A 22,978-nucleotide genomic window follows, 5' to 3' on the forward strand; every position below is an offset into this window, starting at 1 on the left:
TGTAAGTGATATTGAAAGTATGATATGTATACTTACTTTGCTTATGGTATAGTGAAGTGCTTTTAAATCAAAACCTAGAGTTTTGAAATAGAAGAAAAATAAATCTATTCTGTACTTACCTTACATGTCGAATCTGTGCAGTCTGACTTTAAATACAAACTCTTAAGAGTTTCCAGAAGTGTAATTTTTAGGGAAAATGTTTCTACTTTGTTGCACAGAAATGTTTGCAGATCAGCATTGCTGAGGACCAAAAAAAAGAAATAGTCATATACACGTCATCTGATTTTTAGCTGTGCTTCCGTGTTGCTGCAGTGAAATTCTGTGCATCAAAATAATTGGCCTTCTCTACTAGATGTGATTCAGTTACATCTTCAGTTTTTAATGAAAATGTGCAAACTGAGTGAATTCTATTTTTCCCATATATTTTTATAGCTTTGTTGTCTCTGATAGCATTTCATTTGCCATCTTCTTTTTTCTGTTTATTAGTCAATCAGGAAAAAGTTGCATCTCTAAAGTTTTAAATGTACTCATCTTTATGCAGAACTATTTAAATAACAATATTTTTAATATTCAGTTGTGACAAAGATCACTTAATTTTCTCAGAGCTTTTACTTCACAGAAATGACCGTTTCCCCCCTAATACTTTTTTCTTCATAGCAGTATTTATATATTTTAAAGAAAATTCCCAGTAAAGACATAGTTAAATCTTGCTCATGATGAAACATTTCAAAAAGCTCATTAAAATGTTTCCTCAGTATTCATGTTTATTGTATTAGACTCTGCAGTAAAAGGAGAAATCTTTAAGTTTCATTAGTACCTCTTACTGTGAACAAATATCTATTTGAAGAGTTGTCAGAAACTTTGAAATTCTACGTAATTTTATTCAGTATCCTTAGATAACTACACTCTTAAAATTGTACACAATCATTTGCTTTAGATTGATTTTAATTGTAACTTTAAAAACAAACATATGTCTATTCTTTGGCTTTAAATGAAACCTAAAATAAATCCCTTGGAACTTTTTTTAGATATGTGTTTAACATATCTGTGCTTGTTTATAGAAGACATATATTTTGTAGAAAAATTGATAGACATCCCACATTTGTAAGATACTTAAAACATACTTCTTCAACATCTTAATGAAGGAATATATTCACTGTTTCTGTATGTTGATTTATAACATTATTCTAGATAAATACTTTGTTTTTAATCCTAAGATTTTCTTTAACTGTATTTGCTAGGACTGCATCTAAGTTTTGTCTTTTCCCCTAAAATTATGTCACCTGGAAACATTCCATTACATTTCTTACCTAGACTGAGTGAAGCACAACACCTAAGGTTTTTATTTGCCTAAATGAGAATATGCCATAGATTTTATTTTTAAATAGAGCTATTCCTTGTCAAACAGCTAGAACATTTGATCAGTAGTCCCCTGTGTTCTACAGCTATGGAAAACATTCACCAGTTTGCTTGCAAATCAACTCTGCTCCATGCGTTCACAACTTTCTTAAAGATTGCATGCTTTCTGTTTTCAATACAAATTGTAATTTTTTTTCATACCCATCCTTGCTTTTTATTTTTTATTTTTGTTTCTCTTTTCTTGGTTGGATGCCTGTGTGTGTTTATTCCAAATCCCTGTCCAGTCCTGGAGTTTGAACTATGGAAAGCCAAGGAGACCATTCAGGCCCTCCAAGCCAACCTGACAAAGGCTGCAGGTGGTGTACATACAACTTTTTTGAGACTTTCTCTACTTTGACAATGTAGAAGTAGCTGAGATATTTTCAAATGTAAAAGAGTAAAATATTATTTGTATTTCTTCCACCAGAACATGGAGCTCCTTTACAGGAACAAAAACATTACAAATCAAGTTCTGAAATTCAGGTGGGTGAATGACAGATCTAGAAGTATCTTCCATGTGAAATGGTAGCACCAGTATTGAAAGAGAAAGACTTACAGTGCTGTGTCCATCTTTTATCTGTCTCTTGGAGCCAGTCAGACCTCTTGAAAAGAGAGCTCTAAACTTCTTAGTCAGTGAGTTTTTGTTGAAGAATAACTACAAGCTGACATCAATAATGTTTTCAGATGAAAATGATGACCAGGTACAGTTTCCTTTTTTTTTTTTTTAAAGAATAATTTGTTTCGTTTCTAATTTATTTATTTATTTTTTTTAAACATTTATTTTTATTTATTTGGCTGCATAGAGTCTTAGCTGTGGCATGTGGGATCTAGTTCCCTAACCAGGGATCGAACCCAGCCCCCCTGTATCAGGAGCGCAAAGTCTTAGCCACTGGACCACCAGGGAATTCCCTCGTTTCTAATTTAGAATGTACTTATTTCCTCTTTTACCTAGCTTCTTTAGTTTTTTTAAAAGTTATACATACAGTAAAATTCCATAACACCAAAATAGTGAAATAGAAAAGAAAGAAGATTTCAAATTGATGAAGTTTGGTTTCTATTTTAAGAAACTAGAAAAAGAAAACTAACCGAAGTCCAAAGAAATTGAAAGGAAGGCAATATTAAAAATGAGAATGTATCAGTGATACAGGCAACAGAGAAAAACAGGGGAAAATTAATAACAACAAAAAACTGGATATTTGAGGTTAATGAAATTGGTAAACCTCTAGCCTGACTTATTAAGAAAAAGAGACAAGAAGCAAATTATCAGAATCTGGAATGAGCAAAGTTATATCACTGTAGCTATCTACTTGACTTTTAAGGAAGAAGTAAAGTAAATGAACAAGGTTATATCACTGTAGATACCTACCAGATATTTAAGGAAGAAGTAATACCACTTCTCCACAAACTCTTCTAGAAATTGCAGAGAAGGGAATTGTTCAAAACTCATTCTATGAGACGAGCATAATTCTGATATCAAAACCAGATACAGACCTGGCTAACAAAGAAATTTACAGACTCATTTTCCTCATGAGCATGGATGTAGGAAATCTATATAACATTTTACTATATCAAATCCAGCAATGTGTAAAAATGCTAATACACATTGACCAAATGGTTTATCAGAGGAACATAAGATTGATTAGTGCAAAAATCAATCATTGTAATTCACCATTTTAAGAAAAAAAGAAATCATATGATCAACTCAAGAGAAAACATTTGACACAATCAAACGTATCTTTCCCGCGAAAGCTTTAAAGAAACTAGGAATTGTGAGGAATTTCCTCAAATTCATAAAAGACATTTACAGAAAAACTATCACTAACATCATACTTAATGATGAAAGATAAGGAATAAACAGGAATATCTGCTCTCTCTACTTCTGTTGAACATCATACTGAGGAATCTAGCCAGTACAAGGCAAGAAAAAGAAATAAAAGGCATATATTTTGGAAAAGAAGAAAGAAAACTTTCACTGGTAACATGATTATATATATAGAAAATCCTATAGACTGCATTAAAAAAGACACTATAATAAGTGATGATAGACAAGTTGTAGGATACAAGATCAGTAAACTGAAATGAATTGTATTTCTGTATGCTAGCAACAAATAGACATTCAACTTTTAAAGATACCATGTACAAAAGTATCCAAAAAAATAGGAAATACTTAGGGATAAGTATGATGAAGGATTATACACTGAAAACTATTATACATGCGGAAAGAAAATAAAGAAGACATAAAGAAGAGATATATTGTGCTAATAGATAAGATTCAGTGTTGTCAAAATGTGTCAATTTTTGTAAAATTGATTTGTACTTTTAACACAATCCTACTCAGAATCTCGCTAGCTTTTTTTTTTTTGTAGAGTTTGGCTTATTCTAAACTTTCTTTGGGAATGGAAATAACATAGTATAGCCAAAACAACTTTAATAAAGATGTACAAAATTAGGGGGCTTCAACTAGCTGACTTTAAGATATTATAGTTCAGGCAGTATCTTATTGACATAAACGTAGGCAGGTCACTGGAACTTAGTGGAGAGTCAAGAGATTAACTTACACATAGATGATCTTTTGATGTCTAACAAAGCACAAAGTAAATTCCATTCAGAAAGTATAGTCTTTTTTACAATTGGTACTGTAATATTTTGCTATCTGTATACCTCCAAAAATGAACTTCGAACCACACCTCACACCATATACAAAAAGTAATTCAAATGGATCATGGATTTAAATGTAAATTCTAAAGCCATAAGGCTCCTAGAAGAAAACATGGAAAAATTCATTGCAACCCTGGAAGGTAGGCCAAGATTTCTCATATATGACACCAAAAGTATGGTATTCTTCATCAAATATTTGTTCTCATCAAAGTCAATAACTTCTACTCTTTGAAAGCGACTCTAAACAAATGAAAAGATGAGCCATAGATTAGGTAAAATATTTCAAGTAACATATCTGATAAAGAGTTTCTATCCAGAATATTTAAAGAACTCTCTAAATTTTTTTTTAAAAGACCCAATTTTTTAAAAAATGGACAAAAAATTTATACAGATGTTTCAACAAAGAACATATATGGATATCAAATAAGCGCATGAAAAAAGATATTCTACATCTTTAGTCATTAGCTAGATAAAAATTAAGTCACAGTGAAATACCATACCACACTTACTAGAAGGTTTAACTGAGACTGTACCAAGTCTTGGCAAAGATGTGGAGTAAGTAGAAATATCATCATTGCTCTTGGGAGTCCAAAACGGTGCAGTCACTTTGGAACATTTTTTGGCAGTCAATTTTTAAAAAATTAAAACCTTCACCACCTATATGACTTGATCATTCCATTCGTAGATATTACAGTGCAAGAGAAGTGAAGGGAGATGTTCATACCAAGACTCTACACAGTGTTCACACCAACTTTATTTATAATAGCCGACATTAGGGAGACAACCAAAGTATCCAAAAGCAGGCAGTTGAATAAAAACTTTTGATGTATTGTTACAGTGAAATGCTATCTCAGCAATAAAAAATAATGAACCTCTGACAGATACAACAACATAGATTAGTCTGAAAATCAATAATCTGGATGAAAGAAACCAGGCAAATAGAGTACTTGCTGTATGCTTTCACTTATATAAAATTCTAAGAAATGTAAACTTGTAACAGTGACAGAAAACAGAACAGCATTTGCCTAGGTACAGGGCATCTGTGAGGAAAAAAGGGGAAGTATTATAAGCAACCAGTAAAACTCTGGGGAGTGAACAGTTCATCTTTTTTTTTTTTTTTTTATAGCTTTGGTGTTTAATCTTTTTTTTCCCCTCTGCTTTATTTGTTTATTTTTGGCTGTGCTGGGTCTTCATGGCTGTGCTGGCTTTTCACTAGTTGCAGCGAGCGGGGTCCACTCTGTAGTTGCAAAACACGGACTCTAGGGATGTGGGCTTCAGTAGTTGCAGAACATGGGCTCAATAGTTGCAACTCCCAGGCCGTAGATCAAACAGGCTCAGTAGCTGTGGCACACAGGCTTAGTTGCTCCAGGACATGTGGGATCTTCCCAGATCAGGGATCAAACCTGTGTCTCCTGCATTGATAGGCAGATTCTTTACCACCGAGCCACGAGGGAAGCCGCCAAGTTCATCTTCTTGATTGCACTGATCTCTTCAGGTGTGTACTCAGAGGTCAAAACTTCGCAGATTGTACATTTTAAATTAGCTTGTGAATTTAAGACTTCCCTGGTGGCTCAGACGGTAAAAGCGTCTGCCTACATGGTGGGAGACCCAGGTTCGATCCCTGGGTTGGGAAGATCCCCTGGAGAAGGAAATGGCAACCCACTCCAGTGTTCTTGCCTGGAGAATCCCATGGACGGAGGAGCCTGGTAGACTACAGTCCATGGGGTCAAAAGAGTCGGATTTAAATTGTATGGTTTGTTATTTATTAATTATATACCCCAATAAAATTATTTTATAAAGGGCAGTGCAAGTGCTCATCATTACTTATTCTTTAACCATTAAATGATGTTTAATGGTAATTTCAACTGACCTTAAAGTAGTTCTATCCTAGAGCCCTCACTCCTTTCATGTTTAGCCTCTGCCTAAAATGTAAGACTTTTTACCTGATTTTGTTTTTTTATCATTTATATTAGTGGCCTGATTTTATCTTCATGGCTCTGTTGTTACCTAAGATTATCTCTTATCTCCCTTGACTAGTCTATAATCTTCTTGAGGCTAAACGAATCTCTTGTTCATCTCTGTATCTGCATGAATAGTAACACTCATTACACACTTATTGATAGTTTTCGTATATTTTTATCTGCATATAATCCTTGTCTTATTGTTTTTTGGTTCCCTGTTGCCCATTCTTTCCTTTACTTCTTGTCTTTCCTTTCTGTGGTGCTATGTGAAATTTTCTTATTGTAAATAAACATTCTTCATTTTCAACTTCTCTCTGAATATCCTTTTTTTTTTCTAATTTTAGAAATTTTTTTTTTTTAATTCTTTGGTTGTGATGGGTCTTTGTTGCTGCACGTGGGCTTTCTCTAGTTGTGGCGAGCTGGGGTTGTTCTTCACTTTGGGGTACATGTGCTTCTCATTCCTTGGTTTCTCTTGTTGCAGAGCACAGGCCCTAGGCGCATGAGTCTCAGTAGTCGCAGGTTGCAGGCTCAGTCGTTGCAGCCCTACAAGTTCTAGAGCTTGCACTCAGTAGTTCCAAGACAGGTGGAACCTTCCCGGACCAGGGACGAAACCCAGGTCCCCTGCATTGGCAGACAGGCTCTCGTCCACTGTGCCACTAGGGAAGTCCAGAATATCCTTTTTGCTGTAAAGAAAACTTGTCTCTCCACTGAGGACCCTGTTTCCCTTATTTTCCAAGTATGAGGTGGGGGTGCATCTCACAGTCTAATCCTAGACACTTCCTGACTCCCAGGATATTTATTCACCGGGCACATACACTTTGACATTATCACACAATTATGTTGAATTTTCAAGATACTAGCAATAAGGAAAAGATACATCTCAAAAATGCAAGATAAAACTGCCACATGGATTTTTTTTAATCTTTTAAGATTTTGAATTATGGGATGATGTAGGATTAAACATTCCAAAACCTCCAAACTTACTACAGCCCTACTGAGATTTTGGAAATCATCAAGTAACTGGAAAGACCTTGTGGAAGTGGCCAGCGGTGTAGAAGAAGACGAATTAGAGGCTCTGACACCAGTTTTAGGCAGCCTTCCTTCAACCCTTGAAACTCCGCAGACTGTAGAGGTGAGAGGTATTAATAATCTAGTCCACAAAAAGTGTTTAAGCCATGTCAAAGCAGACTATGAGATCTTGAGTTTCTGTTTTTCTCCCATTTTGATTTTAGAACTCCTTGCTAGTGCAGAAATTAGAAGATAAAATTAGTTTATTCAATATTGAGAAATGGTCTTTGATGGAACAAATCAGAAGACTTGAAAGGTTAGTACTTAGTCATCATTTCTATAAAACCTCTTAAAATCATTAAAGAAATTGACAGATTATATAAACATATAAGATAATATTTCAGTGGAAAGCTATAATTTTTCATATCCTAATACTTCTGGGGGGAAAAAATCTTATAATTGCTTATATATTTAATGTGTTCTTTTCCCCCCAAAAGTTATTAATCACTGTAGTAATCAGAAAATCATTTATGTCTTAGAACCAAGGAGTAAGATATTTTTTACTTTCTTCAGGTTGTATCAGTAGTAATAAAGTAACTTCTTCATGCTAGTGTTATACATATTTTCCATTCATGTATTTCATTTAATTCTTATACTCATGATGTGGGTTAGATGGAGTTTTCCACATTTCGCACACGAAGAAGGCTCAGTGATAATCCAAAGCATAGTTTATAAAACCATTTTTTATGTTTTGTAAGAGTTTGTGGCTACATTTCTATATGAAGCATCAATATATATGGTACAAAAAAGATTAATTAGTTGCCAAACCACTTTCTATTAACATGTTATACTTTTAAAGCATTAAACCCAGTATGAGGTTTATGCTATTGCCAAAGTCTTAAAAAATACAATTCTTCACTAATAATTTATCTTTCTTTTACAGTGAAATGGACTTCCTCAAAAATGAACACTTTGGCAGCCCTGTAGATTGTGACTCTGTTCAGCCTTCTTTGGATCAGTCTCCCCACAAAGACTCTGAAGACAGTGGAAAGAAATCAGTTATAAATAGTTTCGACAAGGGAGAAAACAAGGATGTCCATCTTTCAAAATCAGATGAAGTTGATTCCACTGTTCCTAAAGAGAATTTTCCACATTCTTTCCTCAGGATAGAAAGAGAAGGAATACCATCTTCTTCTCCATCAAGTAAAAACAGAGTCCATTTTGATAAACCCAATAGGTTAGTATGTGTTCTGTGTTTTGAAATGCATCTTTCAACTATTTAGTACATTGTCAAACTAGAAGAGTTTCAGTTCTTATTTTGCAGATCAGATGCATGAATTTTTATGTGTCTGACATGAACTTAACACATAGCAGAGTCCACATCATTGCAAAAAAATCACAAGTAATTACTAAGTTAAATTGTGTTAAAGAGGAATAGACCATAAATGAACTAGGCCCTATTTTAGCTAAGTACTGAAACCCATAAATAATATGTATGTTCTGTGTGCTGTATTTTACCCAGTGCTTTTTACCTTTTCTGTGTTCTACAGTCATTATCAGATTCAGTAGAAAGCTTTAATATTAAATAGTTGCCTTTACTAAAAAGGCGATTAGTTCTTGATCTTAGTCCTTTTTCCTGTGTCTGCCTCCATTAGTAATGTTGTGTCATGAATATTATCTTAATTCATTTAATTTTTATTGAATGGCAATGATTGAATTTAGATGACTAAAGCAGGGTCCCTTGCCCATCATGATTATGTCTCCTAGTAGAGGAGACAAAAAGTATTTACATTATAATGTGAAAAAAGAATATTCTCTAAGAGAGGAATATTTATTGAGTTCTTTTTATATATCAGGCACAGTTCTAAATGCTTTACATATGCTAGCTTAGTTAATCCTCACACATACCTTGTGATGCATTTTAAGCCAGTCATACTTCCTCCTCCTATTAAATGGAGGAGTATTAGAGCAAGTGTTGGGATGTAATAGGAAAGCATGAATAATTTGTTTTAGACTTAAAGGTACTCATTATTAGTGAGAAGTATTTGATTTTTTTTTTCTAAAGCAAGTTTTTTTACTCATATGCCACAACTTTGTGTGTGGTTGTGTGTGATTGAAATAGACATGGCCCAGTCCTCAAAGTGCATTTAATCTAATATGGTTAAGATATAGTCATAAAAATAATGCAGTGGCATTTGTAGTAGTTCTTAATGTTTAGTAGTTCCATATATCTCCTTTATAGTCCAAAGCCACTCAAGAGAAAGATGATTGTTAAATTTATCCAACTAACTTTTTTAGCTCTTAACTGTATGTCGGGCAATGTTAATGAAGAATATAAAGTTTAAAAGAAGATCGAAAGTGTTAGTTGCTCAGTCATGTCTGACTCTTTGGGACCCCATGCACTATAGCCTGCCAATCTTCTCGAGGTTCATGGAATTCTCCAGGCAAGAATACGGAAGTGGATAGACATTCCCTTCTTTGGGGGATCTTCCCAACCCAGGGATCCAAGCCGGGTCTCCTGCATTGCAGGCAGATTCTTTACCATCTGAGCCACTAGGGAAGCCCAAATGAAGCCACTAGAGAAGCCCAAATGAAGAGTATAGTAACGGTAACCAAACATGTTACACTTCGGTTACAAACTTTACAGTATAAGAGAGACTGTCAGGCAATTATAATATTGTAAAAGGTAATAATATAAGAGAAGTTCAGCTTGCTTGGGGAACACACAATCAGTGTACCTAACCTAGTCATCAGAGTAGGAAAGCTTTCAGGGAAGAAGTATTTTGTAACTTTATACCTGATGTGTAAGTATCAGTGAACCAGACAAAGAGATAAGAGGAAGTTTTCCCCCTAAGAGGGACTGACAGGAGCAGAAGAGCACTGAACTTGAGGAGCTAAGAAGGATTTCTGAGGATTGAAGCAAAGCATGCAAATGAGAAGACAACAGGAGGGGAAGTTGGAGAATTAAGCTGAGACTAAGTCATACAAGCTGTGTTAACTCATTTTAGAGACTTGGTATCTAAGTTTTTTGGTTTTGTTTTTTTTTTGTTTTTTTTTTTGGTATCTAAGTTTTAAAAGAAAGTAAGGAAAACCACTAGACCATTTGGGTATGACCTAAACGAAATCCCTTACGATTGTGGAAGGGATTGTGGAAGTGACAAATAGATTTAAGGGACTAGATCTGATAGACAGAGTACCTGATGAACTATGGACGGAGGTTCGTGACATTGTACAGGAGACAGGGGGCGAGATCATCTCCAAGAAAAAGATATGCAAAAAGTCAAAATGGTTATCTGAGGAGGCTTTACAAACAGCTATGAAAAGAAGAGATGTGAAAGGCAAAGGAGAAAAGGAAAGATATACCCATTTGAATGCAGAGTTCCAAAGAATAGCAAAGAGAGTTAAGAAAGCCTTCCTCAGTGATGACTGCAAAGAAATAGCAGAAAACAATAGAATGGGAAAGACTAGAGATCTCTTCAAGAAAAGCAGAGATACCATGCAAAGATGGTCACAATAAAGAACAGAAATGGTATGGACCTAACAGAAGCAGAAGATATTAAGAAGAGGTGGCAAATAAACACAGAAGAACTGTACAAAAAACATCTTCACCACCCAGATAATCACGATGGTGTGATCACTCACCTACAGCCAGACACCCTGGAATGTGAAGTCAAATGGGCCTTATGAAGCATCACTATGAACAAAGCTAGTGGAGGTGAATTCCTGCAGGAATTCCTGCTGAGCTATTTCAAATCCTAAAAGATATGCTGTGAAAGTGCTGCACTCAATATGCCAGCAAATTTGGAAAACTCAGCAGTGGCCACAGGACTGGAAAAGGTCAGTTTTCATTCCAATCCCTAAGAAAGGCAATCCCAAAGAATGCTCAAACTACCGCACAACTGCACTCATCTCACACGCTAGTAAAGTAATGCTCAAAATTCTCCAAGTCAGTCTTCAATAATACATGAACCGTAAACTTCCAGATGTTCAAGCTGGATTTCGAAAAGGCAGAGGAACCAGAGATCAAATTGCCAACATCTGTTGGATCAAGGAAAATGCAAGAGAGTTCTGGAAAAACATCTATTTCTGCTTTATTGACTACGCCAAAGTCTTCGACTGTGTGGATCACAATAAACTCTGGAAAATTCTGAAAGAAATGGGAATACCAAACCACGTGACCTGCCTCTTGAGAAATCTGTATGCAGGTCAGAAAGCAACAGTTAGAACTGGACAGGGAACAACAGACTGGTTCCAAATAGGAAAAGGAGTATGTCAAGGCTGTATATTGTCACCCTGCTTATTTAACTTCTATGCAGAGTACATCATGAGAAACGCTGGGCTGGAGGAAGCACAAGCTGGAATCAAGATTGCCGGGAGAAATATCAATAACCTCAGATACGCAGATGACACCACCCTTGTGGCAGAAAGTGAAGAAGAACTAAAGAGCCTCTTGATGAAAGTGGAAGAGGAGAGTGAAAAAGTTGGCTTAAAGCTCAACATTCAGAAAACTAAGATCATGGCATCTGGTCCCATCACTTCATGGCAAATAGATGGGGAAACAGTGGTATCAGTGGCAAACTTTATTTTTGGGGCTCCAAAATCACTGCAGATGGTGACTGGAGTCATGAAATTAGAAGACGCTTACTCCTTGGAAGGAAAGTTATGACCAACCTAGATAGCCTATTAAAAAGCAGAGACATTACTGTGCTAACAAAGGTCCATCTAGTCAAGGCTATGGTTTTTCCAGTGGTCATGTATGGATGTAGGAGTTAGACTATAAAGAAAGCTGAGTGCCAAGGAATTGATGCTTTTGATCTGTGGTGTTGGAGAAGACTCTTGAGAGTCCCTTGAACTGCAAGGAGATCCGAACAGTCCTGAGTGTTCATTGGAAGGACTGATATTGAGGTTGAAACTCTAATACTTTGGCCACCTGATGCGAAAACTGACTCATTGGAGAAGACCCTGATGCTGGGAAAGATTGAAGGCGGGAGGAGAAGGGGAAGACAGAGGATGAGATGGTTGGATGGCATTACTGACTCAATGGACATGAGTTTGAGTAAACTCCGGGAGTTGGTGATGGACAGGGAGGCCTGTTGTGCTGCAGTCCATGGGGTTGCAAAGAGTTGGACACAACTGAGTGACTGAACTGAACTGAACTGAAGTTTTAGTAAGAGTCCTTTAGAGTAGTGGTAATTAGAAGGTAGCAAGAATGGAGACTCGTGGGATATCTTTTGGAAGAGTCCAAGATAGAAATGGGGGAATTGCCTGTATTGGAAAGACATAGATAGATTTATAAGATAGTTAGAAGGTAAAAACTGGTTGGATTAGGAAGTTAAAACTAAGGGAAGGATAAAAACTTTCTGGCTTGGGCATGGGCAGTTAGATGTGTTGTAGCTCCCTCCACTGAAAGAATAGGGGAGGGGGGCGTAATGAGCAAACAGGCTTCAGCTTTGGCACACTAACTCCAAAATCAGATGCTACTGGGTGCTGCTTTGTGGTGTATACTAAGTAACCTCTGTTATGTAACCTTAGATGTTACTCCTTTTCTTCATAGATTAAGCACATAAAGTACAATTCATAGTTACAATATTTTGAATACTATTACATAGAGACCAGTGTTATTTTACAAATATAAATGTTTTAACTTTCTTTATTAAACATAAATAGCTAATATTTTCAATTACAAAAAATCCTTTAAAATATATGTGAATGTTGAATGAACCTCTCCTTCATTTATTTTTCATTTTTAATTCTTTTGTGTGGGTTTCTAACATTAAGGTTTTCTAACATTATCATGATATAGATCTGCAGAACTTCTCAGCAACATACCAGGTTAGCCTTCGCAGCCACTCTTTACTTTTCTGAGACCATAGAGAATTCGGAAAGAAAAAAAAAATCCTCATTTCAGGTTTTGCAAACACTTTCTATAGTCATTGACCTGCCATACAAACTTCAGGTTTAATCCATTAACATTTTTAAGACATTCATTCACACAATATCAAGCTCTTTTAAGATCAGCAGCTATTGCTATTCCTTTTTCCCTGTATGATTCTCCAGTGCAGTGACCTTAAATCTCTTGTGGCTGAGAAATTCAAACATTTGTGGGGCAGCATTCATGCGATGATGGGAATTATAACCTGCAACTTTCTTTCTCCTTAAATGCCAGTTTAACTGTTTGGTATTGTCCCATTTTCATTCAGTGTTTTCTTCTTGGAAGTTGTCTCCTGCTTTCCATCAAGCATTACTCTCTTTCTGTTAAATGTCAGCAGATAGTCATTTAGGATCAGAGGTAAGTTATACCAGATTCTTGCAATTTTCTTAAAACATTCCATTTTTCTTGTTAGCATTTTACCCCCAAAATAATTGTAATACAACTGTGTTTCAAGAACAAATCTATTATTTAAACTAACAAACACTCTAAGAAACAATTCCAAAGTTTTCAGCTTTTAAGGAAAGTAGTTGATTATTTTTATCTTTGGATTAAAGCTCTATTTAGTATGAAAGTGACTCTTTACGGTCTAGTTTTAATTTTTTATGTCTACCAACCTACAATTATATGCCTCTCTATGGTGTAATTTAGAAAACCAAGTCAGGTATATATATTATTTATAACTTCAGTTATTTTTAGATTACTCCATTTTTAATTTCTCTAGGATTGATTGTCTTTGATTGCAGAGTTAATTGGCTCTCAGATTTTTTTCATCAAGTCCTTTGTAATGGTTGTTGCAGGCTTATCTTAAAAGGGTGTTTTTTTTCTCCTTTCTTTATACTTCTCCCTTTCTATTAATACCTTTCTTGTGGTTGATTCCACTTCATCTCTTCTGGGCTTCTGTCCCACAGTGTCGTTAAGAATCTGAGAGAGCTAGAGGATGGTTTGGATGCAGTCTGGCAGTTCTCATTGCAAGACTGGGGCAGCCCCCATGGACTTCCCCTTGCATGCATGTTCATTATGCAAACTGCTCTTTCACCTTAGCCAAAGATCGTGACTTTGTGGGTACCTTTCCCCCCAAAACAAAGATTAAAAACCACTGAAGCTGCCCCAGTCCTGTGTTATCGCTATTTGCTCCCAGAACTGAAGCCTAGTAAGCCTCCCTGTCTGTTCCCTTGCTTCTTACTAGTGTTTTAAATCCATTTCTGGTCTACAAAAATGTTTGTCCTGTTTGGAATCTCAGGTTGTTGCTGTTTTTGTTTTCCTCCTCATCATAAATTGTCCTTTTGAATGTGTGTTTGAAACAGAAGTGACAGGGTCCAAATCATAGCCTTGAAGTCCCATCACGCACAGGAGTCCTCCAGTGTCATCTTTGATTAACCCTGTGGTCTTCTAGGTGTCTTGGACTGCAGACAGTGAGACGAGCATCATGCTAATGCTGGGGCGCTGCCCGCCGCACATCGTCCCTAACGTGCTGTTGGCCAAGAGAGAGGTGAGACCCAGAGAAGTACTGTCATCCCCATCATCACGTTGTCCATTTTTTGTCATTTTGAAGTTTAGTGTTATATTTTTATTTTGCTAAAGTTTATTACGTGCAATCATATTCTTAACTTTTGTGCATGCATCTCTGCTCCTAGAGAATGGTTTTACACCTCTGTCAGGTGAGTTCAGTAAAACTGCATGGTATTCATGTTTTCCAGTTTTGCTTAAAGCATCATTAGCTTCTGCAACACTAACTATTACTGCAGGTCCATTTATGTGCCATGAACACTGTCTGTTCTTTACATTATCAGTTAACTAATTTATTTGATCTCTCTCTTGATATGATATGTGTGACTTGCCTACAGAAATAGACAGTCTTGGGATTGAACATTAATAGGAACAAGTAATGTAACTCTTTTCTTAAATGTACTTGTAATTACCTCTTTTTAATGTTAGTTTTATTGTATTTGTTTGGCAGTAGTTACACTTGTCTTAGAATAGGATAGTTATAATATTGTCTGCAATAACTTTTGAGAGTATCTTTTTCATTTTTCTTGTAGCTAACCTGTTATTGACAGATGCTTTAAATGTCTAAAATAGAGTAGCAGATTTATTTTGGTACACATTGCCTAGTTATAAGCCATAAATACTATAGAAAGTATTCTTTAGAGTTATATTTCACCATTAAAAGATTAAGGAAAAATTATGTTTTCTCATTTAAATAGTGAATGATTTATTTGCAAACAAGTTTATTTATTTGAATTATTCAATTTATGAAATCAATTTGCAATTCACAAATTTTTTAAATAGGTTAAGAATATTATCAAACGTGTCCTACAAGTTTTCTTTTGTTAACCTCTTAATCTTTACCACTGGTTTAAGTCATAATTCACGGGACCTACAGTATGATAGGTACACAATGCATTGGCAAAACCCATATAAGAGCTTATCCTTAATTATCTGTTTAGCACAAGAAACTTGTACTGATCCTCAAGAAAACGTATATGTAGAGCTTTAATAATTTTTATACCTATAGGTATTTTTAATTTAAAAATGGTAAACATGACTGTTTTCTTACTTACAGTTTTATTTTACCTAACATTTAAGAATAGTTGTGAGATATTAAGAAGCATAAAAATTTTCTATGTCTTGAAGGATCAGTGTCCAATTTCATATTGTTTTGTAGTTCCGCCTGGCAGAATGGTGTTTGAGCTTCTTTTTCCTTTTTCAGCTTGTAACATAATCTGTGCAATGCATTAATGTTTGCATCCCTTTTACTATGTTTCCTTAAGATAATCTTTAAAATAGCATAGAAATCTAATTGCTATGAGATGCAGTTTAAGCTTTTCTTTAATTTTTATTTTCCCTTTTTTAATCATAAAAAACTCTACCACTAAAACTGATTGTACTGCATGAGTTTTCATAAATTTGCATCATCAGTAATCAGATATATTATATATGTAAATATAAAGTGAAAGAAGAGAGTGAAAAAGTTGGCTTAAAGCTCAACATTCAGAAAACTAAGATCATGGCATCTGGTCCAATCACTTCATGGGAAATAGACGGGGAAACAGTGGAAACAGTGTCAGACTTTATTTTGGAGGGCTCCAAAAGCACTGAAGATGGTGATTGCAGCCACGACATTAAAAGATGCTTACTCCTTGGAAGGAAAGTTATGACCAACCTAGACAGCATATTAAAAAGCAGAGGTATTACTTTGCCAACAAAGGTCCATCTGGTCAAGGCTATGGTTTTTCCAGTGGTCATGTATGGATGTGAGAGTTGGACTGTGAAGAAAGCTGAGCGCCAAAGAATTGATGCTTTTGAACTTTGGTGTTGGAGAAGACTCTTGAGAGTCCCTTGAACTACAAGGAGATCCAACCAGTCCATCCCAAAGGAGATCAGTCCTGGGTGTCCATTGGAAGGATTGATGCTGAAGCTGAAACTCCAGTACTTTGGCCACCTCATGCGAAGAGTTGACTCATTGGAAAAGACCCTGATGCTGGGTGGGATTGGGGGCAGGAGAAGAAGGGGACGACAGAGGATGAAATGGCTGGATGGCATCACCAACTCGATGGACATGAGTTAGAGTAAACTCCAGAAGTTGGTGATGGACAGGGAGGTCTGGTGTGCTGCGATTCATGGGTTCGCAAAGAGTCGGACACGACTGACTGACTGAACTGAACTAAACTGAACTGATATATGTAAGCATATATTTATATATATACACTTGTATATTTTATTTGTGGCATGATGTTTACTTTTCTGGCTGATTTTAAGTTTTTTATATTTAAAAATATTTTTATACTTATAATTTCATGAAGATTTGATCACTTATCTTTGTTTTCTTAATTATTTGTATCATATTTTGTTTTACCAGAAAATTTACCATTTTTAGTATACCAGAGTTGTATTCCCTCAAAATTAAATTGGTAAATAATGAGGTTTATCTTGTCTTTCTTTGAAACTAATCCCAGGGCATAGAGGCACAGAACTTTTATTTGATTTTATCCTTTGATATTGGATTACTTGTATTTAATATTTTACCCTAGTTCTATAAATTTGTATTTTTTAAAAGGTCTTATGATTTAAGGATTAATATTTTTGTTTTTTCTTATTTCTCAAGTTTTTTGTGTTCTTTTATCAGTATAAGCCTTTTTATCAGTATGTGAATACAATTAAAATGTCCATTTGTATGATTGATCATAGCAATATCCTAGATAATTTAAAAAATAAAACATTAAAAACAGAGTGTAAGGTTTGATTAAATAATGTATATTCATGGTTTAACATCTTTTGAATATGAAAGGGTGTACAATAAGAGCTTTTCTTCCCCTGTCCCTGAGCTATCATTTCACATGCAGTAAATTTTAGTAAATCCTTTGCCCATTTTTTAAGTGGATTGTTTGTCTTTGAATTGTAAGAATTCTTACAATTCTGAATATTAAACTCTGACCTCATATCTGATTTGCAAGTATTTTCTTCCATCCTGTAGTTGATGTTGTCCTTAAATGGAGAGATGTTTTTCATTTCTGTGAAATCTGATTTCTCTATTTTTTTCTTTCGTTGCTTATGTTTTTGGTATCCATCTAAGTATCCATTGCCAAAGCTGAAGTCAGATTTACCCCTATGTTTTCTTCTAATAGTTCTATACCTTTAGCTCTTATATTTAGGTGATTGATCCATGTTTTTGTTTTGTTTTTTGTTAATATATGGAGTGAGGCAGGAGTTCAGAACTGTATTCTTTTCGTGTAGTTACCCAGGTGTCCCAGCACCATTTGTTGAAGAGACAATTGTTTCTTTATTGAATGGTCATGGCACCTTTGTCAGAAATCAGTTTGATGTAGCTGTTTGGATTCATTTGTATACTTTCAATTCTGTGCCATGGGTCTTTATGTTTATTTATCTTTATGCCTGTTCCACTCTATTTTGGTTACTGTAGCTTTACAGTAAGTTTGGAAATTAGGAAGTATGAGTCTTCCAGATTTGTTCTCTTTTTCAATATCATTTAGCCATTTAGGGCCCTTTTTGGTTCCACATAATGGGATGCTCAGTTTTGGTCTCTGCCATAAAAGTCGTTTGAATTTTGACAGGAATTGCACTGAATCTGTGGATTCCTTTGAGGAATATTGACATTCAAACAGCATTAACTCTTGTATTTTATGAACAGGAAATTCTTTATAGTATTTGCACACAGAATGTGTTAAGAGTTGTCCCTCCTTTTCTGTTTTTTCAAAGAGTTGAGTAGGATCAGTATTAATAATTCTTTAAATGTGTTTTAGAATTCACAAGCAAAGTCATCTGATCCTAGAGGTTTTTTTAATTATTGATTCAATCTATTTGCCTGTGATAGGTCTGTTTTGATTTTCTGTTTCTTGTGTCGGTTTTGGTCATTTATGTGATTCTACGAATTAGTTCATTTATTATCTAACTTGTTGGTGGACCATTGTTCATGGTATTCACTTATAATCCTTTTAATTTTTTTTAAGTTTGTTACTAATGTCCTCTTCTCTATTTCTGATTCTAGTTGTTTGCATCTTCTCTATTTTTCTCTTAGTCAGTCAAGGTAAAAGATGGTCAATTGTATTGATCCTTTCAAAGAGCCAACTTCTGATGTTGTTGATTCTGGGTTGTTTTTTTTTTTTTTTTTTTTTCGGTCCTATATTTCACTTACCTCTGCTGTAATCTTTATTATTTTCTTCTTTCTGCTGGCCTTTAGTTTTTTTCCTTTTTGTGGTAAGGTTGTTGAACTGGAATCTCATTTTTTTTTAAATGTAGGTGATTATGGCTATAAATTTCCCTCTGTGTTCTGCTTATGCTGCATCTCACATGTTTTGGTATGTTCTGCTTTTCATTTATCTCAAAGTATTTTAATTTCCTTAGTGACTTCTTTGACCCATTGGTTGTTTTAGAGTGTATTGTGTAAAATGTATATCATTAAAGCTATAAAAAGAAAAAAGATAAAGGAGAGCACCAATTCCCTAAAAGCCTTAAAAATTAGCTAGTAACTCTAAAGACTTGTTCATCTTTTAAGAAACCAAACTTTACTCTTTTACATTACCATTTGTGGTTGCTCTGTGGTAAATTTTTAACTTAAGGGTAATAATATAATTTATAATTGTATGAGACAAATGTAGTAGTACAAGTATAATAAAGTAAATAGTAAGTTGCATAAGCTTGGTCTACCTTCTTTACCCATGTTGTGTTTGTGTGTGTGTATCTTGTGATTTTCAGAGCAAATCACATGCTCTTTAGCAGTATCAGAGTTTAAAAGTTACTAAAGTATTTCAGTTAGGCTTCCTGAAGGCTAAGACCTGGGAATTATAGATAATAATTCTAAGAATAGGTATTTTAGCAGCCCTTGAAGTATAAAACTTTTCCAGAGGTGAGTAATCTTGTCTTTTCCTTGTATAAGTCTTTGTAATGTTTTTTTTCTTTGTATGTTACTACCAACATCATGACAAGTTTCAACTGAAAATCCAAATCAAAGGGTGTATACTTAACAGTATTTGACTTTAAATTGTAATTCATTATTGCTTAATTCCTAGGCAAAAGACTAGATGAAATAAATTTAGTAACAGCCATCTAAAATTTTTTTGAAGCTTAGGTTATAGGAAATATTTTCAGTGTAATAATGAAGACAAGTAGTGACCTATAATTAACTGGACTGATACCACCTTTCTAGAATTGTAGAATTTTGCTTCCTGACCTGAAGTACTCAAACATTTCCTCATTGGCATCTGATCTAAGTGCAATACTTCCTTTTGTATTTTAGATTCCTTTCAGATCTTGGAGTCATTATCATATCAACATTCCCATACTTTTAAAAATTTTAAATTGTGCCTGATCTCATTTCCCACTTCATATTTTTTCCCTTTAACATCTGATCACTCACATTGTTTTAGATCCTGTTTAGGTACTATTTTTCTTCTGTTTTTGTAGTCTGAACACATATTAATCTTTAAAGACTGAGAAAGTCAAGTAAAAGTATTCATTAAATCAAATGTAATCATCTCTGAAGACATTTACAACCTTGAAAATGATTTCTTTATTATCATTAGAATTTATTTTGTTCTACTTGTAAAACTGAAAGAAAAATACTGGAAGCCTTTCTTGTTTAATTCTGTACAAAATTTCATAGGAAGGGCTGGAGGTCCTTCATATGGAGGGAACTAGTGTTGTCAAAATGGCAGAAGTCAAACCAGTTGAAGCAAAACTCATTTACTTGAATAAAGTGTAGATTACTAAGTCTTTCAGAGTAATGAGTTCTAAAGGCCTTAGAAATATCTTTCCTAGTGTCCATGGTAAGAAACTGCTGGAATACCTTCTGTAATTGGATTACTACACTGATTTCCTCTCTAATGATCAGTAGGAGATCAGTTTTATATTTCACTTCAGTACACATTAACTGACAAAGCATATTTGAAAATATTCAAAATTTCTGTTGCTCTCAAATATGGACTCAGTTAACGTTTTTATGCGGGGTAGATAAAGGATTCCTTTTGGATATCATGTTTATCAAAGCTTTATTATTTCACCATGGTTATTATTCAAAGACATTTTTAAAACCACTGTCACATTTTCTTCTGAAAATCTAGATGCCAGTTTTTAAGTATTTTATTTCGAATTATAAGGAAACTATTTATTTTTATTTTTTTGGAAACTATTTTAAACACTAGATTTCTTCAGCTGGAGATGATGATACCAATGGGAGAATATTGATTCAAATCTATACATTTATGCATACCATTGACCCTTGAACAGCGCACAGATTATGTGTGCTGACCACCACACAGTTCAGTATCCAAGTGTAACTTTACATTCAGCCAACCACAGATCCGTGTAGTAATGTAGTACATGTTTATGGGGTAAAATCTGCATATAAGTGGGCTTCCCTGGTAGCTCAGCTGGTAAAGAATCTGCCTGCAATGAAGGAGACCCTGGTTCAATTCCTGGGTCGGGAAGATCCCCTGAAGAAGGGTTAGGCTATGCACTCCAGTATTCTTGGGCTTTCCTGGTGGCTCAGACAGTAAAGAATCCACCTGCAATGCAGGAGACCTGGGTTCGATCCCTGGGTTGGGAAGATCTCTTGGAGGAGAACATGGCAACCCACTCCAGTATTCTTGCCTGGAGAATCCCCATGGACAAGGGAGCCTGGCGGGCTATAGTCTGTGGGGTTGCAAAGAGTCAGACACAACTGAGTGACTAAGCACACACACACTTCATATAAATGAACCCACAGCACAGTTCAAACCTGTGTTGTTTAAGGGTCAACTGTAGTGTGAAAATCCTAGAGTCTTGTGAATAGACTAGTACGTCAGAAGCTTGAAAAAGGTGACTTTACAAGAAGTAAGATATGCAGCACAGCAGATAATGTACTTACAGAATTCATTATTTGAAGAGTGGTATAAATAGAAGTTGTGATTAAATGAATGATAGAGGAAGAGGAAATTAGGATATTTGAAGTTGGTCATAACTTAGCAATTAAAGTCCTGACGGCTCTGTCACAGACTACAGCCTCCACTTTTTCCTACCATCACCTTCTGGACCTCTTCTCAGCTCAGCGATACTCAGGAAGAGGAAGCCATTTGGCACACTTTATGATGGCCATAGCCATCAAGGTGCCAGGATGTACCCAGTTCTTCTTGGCGTAGAGTATCAACCAAAGTGTATTGGCACTGACTTCCCACATTTGCTATTTTAGCCAGCAAGAAATAAAAACAGATGGCAGTGTAAATTATTACTAACTGTGATTGAGAAAAGTGGAAGAATATTTCTCTTAAAGTCCTAAATTCACAGAATTTTAGAGTTCAAGGAGACAAGGACTGACAATTTTTTTTTCCTTTCCTATGTGTACGTTTGGATTGGTTGGTAATGGCTGCTGTGTTGAGAAGGGTTTTGAGGCCAGCTTTGATCTCAGAAAGGAAAATTAGCAATCTTATTAGCAATAGGTAAGAAAATGATAAAATATATGTATTTTTTACTTCTGTACTCAGCTTAATTCCTGTATGTTCAGTTGAGGAAACAAAAACTCAGAGAGGTTCACAATTTTCACTGGGTTCTTTGGTACTTAGGAGTTTTGAGACAGGAGCTCTTCGAACTCCGAGTTTAGCATTCTTGGTTTGGCACATCTGTAGCCACATTCTAGTTAAAAGATTCATTACGGTAATGTATAATGTAAAATTCCTCTTTGATTAAGAATCACTAAGGTTCGTGGTTTGAAAAAAAAAAAAAAAGGAAAAGAAAACTTAAGCCACAAAAAGTAAACAGTAGCACAGTTATTTTGGTATACCTGTTTTTGAGATAAAGAAATGAATTATTATTCTGTATTTTAAACAGAGGGTGTATGCATGTACTTGCAGTTAGAGCAGATATCTTACCTACACTTCATAAGTTTATTTCTTTAAAGAGTAATGCAATAGGAAGAGAGTAGAGTGAGATAGTTTAAGAGTGAATATTTGGAGATGATTGGGAAGCAGGGAGAAGGGTTAGGAGAAAGCAAGAAAACCCATAGGAGAGAAAGATTGGCCATGAGGGAAAAGTACAAGTGAAATATTTAGGGCCTTTTTTATTTTTCAGGCATTAAAATTATTTTCTCTTTTTGTTAGTACTTTCTAGAATAACTACCTTTTAATCCTTAAACTTTTACTCTCAGTGGAATATGCTTATGTGCCATCCTAGTCCTCTCATTAGTATCACTGGCCCTTAGCAATCTCAGTGGAATTCTCTAAGGATCCTTGGTATTAATGGTCCTCACCCATCAAGCCTCATAGTAAGCATCTTTGGAAAACATCAAAATACAAGGATCCATACATATACTGTTCCAATCCCAGTGCAAAATTACTTTCCCCACTTTTCAGTTATTCACTAGTCTAAAACCTACTACTGCTACTAGTAAGTTACTTCAGTCATGTCTGACTCTGTGCAACCCCATAGACGTCAGCCTGCGAGGCTCCCCCGTCCCTGGGATTCTCCAGGCAAGAACGAACACTGGAGTGAGTTGCTATTGAAAGATGGCAGAATAAGTGGGTTGTTTTTTTTT

The 22,978-nt window shown here is 35.2% G+C and overlaps 1 pseudogene; it reads left to right on the top strand.

Moving 5' to 3' along the window:
* LOC136157216 (RAB11-binding protein RELCH-like) overlaps nucleotides 1-22,978 on the top strand; it is a 91,604-nt pseudogene that overhangs the window by 29,403 nt on the left and 39,223 nt on the right.

The sequence above is a fragment of the Muntiacus reevesi genome, chromosome 2, assembly GCF_963930625.1.
Source record: "Muntiacus reevesi chromosome 2, mMunRee1.1, whole genome shotgun sequence".
NCBI lineage: Eukaryota > Metazoa > Chordata > Mammalia > Artiodactyla > Cervidae > Muntiacus > Muntiacus reevesi.